Source organism: Physeter macrocephalus, chromosome 2 (genome assembly GCF_002837175.3).
Source record: "Physeter macrocephalus isolate SW-GA chromosome 2, ASM283717v5, whole genome shotgun sequence".
NCBI classification, from domain to species: Eukaryota; Metazoa; Chordata; class Mammalia; order Artiodactyla; family Physeteridae; genus Physeter; species Physeter macrocephalus.
Genome location: NC_041215.1, coordinates 23,370,973 through 23,375,259, shown reverse-complemented (window position 1 = coordinate 23,375,259; position 4,287 = coordinate 23,370,973).

The window sequence follows — 4,287 nt, the reverse complement described above, 5'->3', positions numbered from 1 at the left end:
GTTGGGAGAGGGAGAGAGAACGCAAAGGCCACAGTATGATTTTTATTCCAGAACCCTAAGATACATCAAATATCACTTCATTCTTTCTCTAAACCAAATTAAATTAGTTCTAAGCTCTATTACCTAGCTGGAGGAACATTAAATTTCAGGCTTTGGTGAGCTTCCTTCTCCCATCTGCCCTCCTACCATCACCATGAGACTATACAATATTGAGTATACACGGGAGCATATTACATGAGCAGGGTGTCCTCCTTTGAGTAGGGTGGTGTCAGCTTTGGTGCTCACTGCCAAAGCCCACATGGTCAAGTTGAAGCAGGTGACTCCACCGCCTCTTGCCTATTTCCAAAGTCCAGTCTAAGGCCCATTCTCAGCAAGGTCTTCCCAACCTTTCTAACAGGACAGATCTTTGTCTCTTCTGAACCCCATCTTTTGACCCCCCATTTGATGTTGACTGCATTCTAGCATATGCCTTGACATCTATTTTGTACACACTTACTCCCTCCCGTTTGCCCCATCCCTAGTCTTCCCCTAGTCTTCAGAGGAAGAACTCATCGTAGTCACATTTACCTCTTGTACTAGTAGCTAATGTAGTGCCTCAAATACTAAGGTATTGAGTGAACGGTTAATCTTCTGCTCTTTCATCTTCAGTCCCAGGAGACACTTCCTGAGACATAGGACCCATCCTGCTGAACTCAGCCCAGACAATCCTTCCTCAGTAAATTTCTTTACCTGTCACCACAGCTATTTGTGTCATTATGTAATCTTGTTTGTACCACTAGATTGCATATTCCATGAGGGCAAGAACAGCATCTATTTTAAAAAATTTTTAAAATTGAAGTATACTTGATTTACAATATCATGTAAGTTTCAGGTGTACAGCACAGCAATTCAGTTATATATATATGTATATCTATATCTTTATGTATCTATCTATCTATCTATCTGTCTGTCTGTCTATCTATTCTTTTTAAGATTCTTTCCCCATATAAGTTAATACATAATATTAAGTATACTTCCCTATGCTATACAGTAGGTCCTTGTTGGTTATCTATTTATACATAGTAGTGTGTATATGTTAATCCTAGCCTCCTAATTTATCCCTCCCACCTCCCCCTTTCCCCTTTGGTAACCATAAGTATCTTTTCTGTGTCTGTGAGTCTCTTTCTGTTTTTGGAATAAGTTCATTTGTGTCTTTTTTTTCTTTTAGATTCCACATATAAGCGATATCATATGATATTTGTCTTTCTCTTTCTGACTTAAACTTCACTTAGTATAATAATCTCTAAGTCCATCCATATTGCTGCAAATGGCATTATTTCACTCTTTTTTATGACTGAGTAATATCCCAGTGTGTGTGTGTGTGTGTGTGTGTGTGTGTGTGTTTGGTGTGTGTATACATGCCACATCTTCTTTACCCATTCATCTGTTGATGGACACTTAGGTTGCTTCCGTGTCTTAGCTATTGTAAATAGTGCTGCAGTGAACATCGTGGTGCATGCATCCTTTCAAATTATGGTTTTCTCCAGATATATGCCTAGGAGTGAGATTGCTGGGTCATATGCTAGCTGTATTTTTAGATTTTTAAGGAACTTCCATACTGTTCTCCATTGTGGCTGTACCAGTTTACACTCCCACCAACAGTGTAGGAGGATTCCTTTTTCTCCACACTCTCTTCAGTATTTATTATTTGTAGAATTTTTGATGATGGCGATACCTCATTGTAGTTTTGATTTGCATTTCTCTAATAATTAGAGATGTTGAACATCTTTTCATGTGCCTTTTGGCCATCTATATGGCTTCTTTGGAGAAATGTCTGTTTAGGTCTTCTGCTCATTTTTTGGTTTAGCTGTTCATTTTTTTGATATTGAGCTGCATGGGCTGTTTGTAAATTCTGGAGATTAATCTCTTGTCAGTTGCACTGTTTGCAAATATTTTTTCCCATTGTATGGGTTGTCTTTTCATTTTGTTTATGGTTTCCTTTGCTGTGCAGAAGATTTTGAGTTTAACTAGGTCCCATTTATTTATTTTTGTTTTTATTTCCATTACTCTAGGAGACAAATCCAAAAAGATATTGCTGCAATTTATGTCAAAGAGTGTTCTGCCTATGTTTTCCTCTAAGAGTTTTATAGTATCCAGTCTTACATTTAAGTCTTTAATCCATTTTGAGTTTATTTTTGTGTATGGTGTTAAAGAATATCATTCTTTAACATGTAGCTGTCCAGTTTCCCCAGCACCATTTATTGAAGAGACTGCCTGTTCTCCATTGTAGAGTCTTGCCTCCTTTATCTTAGATTAATTGACCATAGGTGTGGGGTTTATTTCTGGGCTTTCTATCCTGTTCCACTGATCTATATTTCTGTTTTTGTGCCAGTGTCATACTGTTTTGATTACTGTAGCTTTGAAGTCAGGGAGCTTGATTCCTCCAGCTCCATTCTTCTTTCTCAGGATTGTTTTGGCTATTTGGGGTCTTTTCTGTTTCCATACCAATTTTGAAATTATTTTTTCTAGTTCTGTGAAAAGTGCCATTGGTATTTTGATAGGAATTACACTGACTCTGTAGATTGCCTTGGGTAGTATAGTCATTTCGACAATATTGATTCTTCCAATCCAAAAGCACGGTATGTCTTTCCATCTGTTTCTGTCATCTTCAATTTCTTTCATAACCGTCTTATAGTTTCCAGAGTACAGGTCTTTTGCCTCCTTAGGTAGATTTATTCCTATGTTTTTCTCTTTTTTTTTTCAATATGATGGTAAATGGGATTGTTTCCTTAATTTCCCTTTCTGATCTTTCGTTGTTAGTGTATAGAAATGCAACAGATTTCTGTGTATTAATTTTGTATCCTGCAACTTTACCAAATTCACTGATGAGCTCTAGTAGTTTTCTGGTAACATCTTTAGGATTTTCTATGTATAGTATCATGTCATTGAACAGCATCTATTTTTGCTCACTATATTCCTTAGCTAGAGTCCTGATACCCAGCAGCCAGTCAAATAAATATTGACTTACATAATAAATACCTCCTCCTCCAACCATCAACTCTTCCAGCTGGGCTTGTGTTTCTGACACAGCAGGATATGTTGAAGCTGAGGGGTAACGATTCTCCCCTAAGGTTAAAGCAGAGGCCCCTCACCATGAGGACCTCCCTTGAGAAGCAAAGATGAGAATCCAGAATCCTCACCCATCTCTAAGCCATGTTTCACCACCTCTGCCTCACTTTCGTGCCTCCAGTCCTGTTCAGAAAACTCCTTACCACTTTCAACTTTTCCTTCTTCACAGTAGAGATTTATCCAAACCTGAGCAGAGATGAAAATTCCCTCAAATAGCCAAATAAAAGCCTTTTTAGGGGTCTTTCAGGCCATTCTTTAGATACTATTTTCTACCAGTAGAATGTGCAGCAATGGAGATTTTAACATGTTTGGTTGGAAATTGCAAAGAATTCAATTAATTTAATGTGCTGGGCACTCAAGATGTGACATTGTGTAATTCTAAGTGACATCAATGGCATTGTAGGCTAGCCTAGGAGACTGCAAGGAACATGCTCCCCAGTGCTAATGGATGAGATCATATTTTAACTATTTCAAGTTTATTTTTATTTTTTTAAATTAATTAATTTATTTATTTTACAGTAGGTCCTTGTTGGTCATCTATTTTAAGCATAGCTGTGTGTATATGTCAATCCCAAACTTGTGATTGCCGTGGGGTGGGGAGGGGAAGGTGGGAGGGAGGGATGGATTGGGAGTTTGGGGTTGACATGTAACTATTTCAGGTTTAAATGGGCCTTTTCTAGTGGGGTCTAGATCTGTAATTTCCCATACAGTAGCTACTAGCCCCCTGTGGCTATTTACATTTAAATTCAATAAAAATTTAAATTTCTCAGTCTCACTAGTCACACTTCAAGTGCTCAATAGCCACATGTGGCCCATGGCTACCATATTGAATAGTGCTATGTTACATTCCTATCAATACAGAAAGATCTATGGAACAGCACCGCCCTAGATTCCTTGAACACACACCAAGGTGAAACATCGTCTCAGCAAGATGACTTGCACTTAGATAGGAAATGTTCAATAAACATCCACTCTTTTTTTTTTATATAGTCACCTTTATTATAATTCACGAGTACATGAGAAACTGACATGGATCTCTTTATTAAGACATGCAGGGCTTCCCTGGTGGCGAAGTGGTTGAGAGTCCGCCTGCCGATGCAGGGGACACGGGTTCGTGCCCCGGTCCGGGAAGATCCCACGTGCCGCGGAGCGGCTGGGCCCGTGAGCCATGGCCGCTGA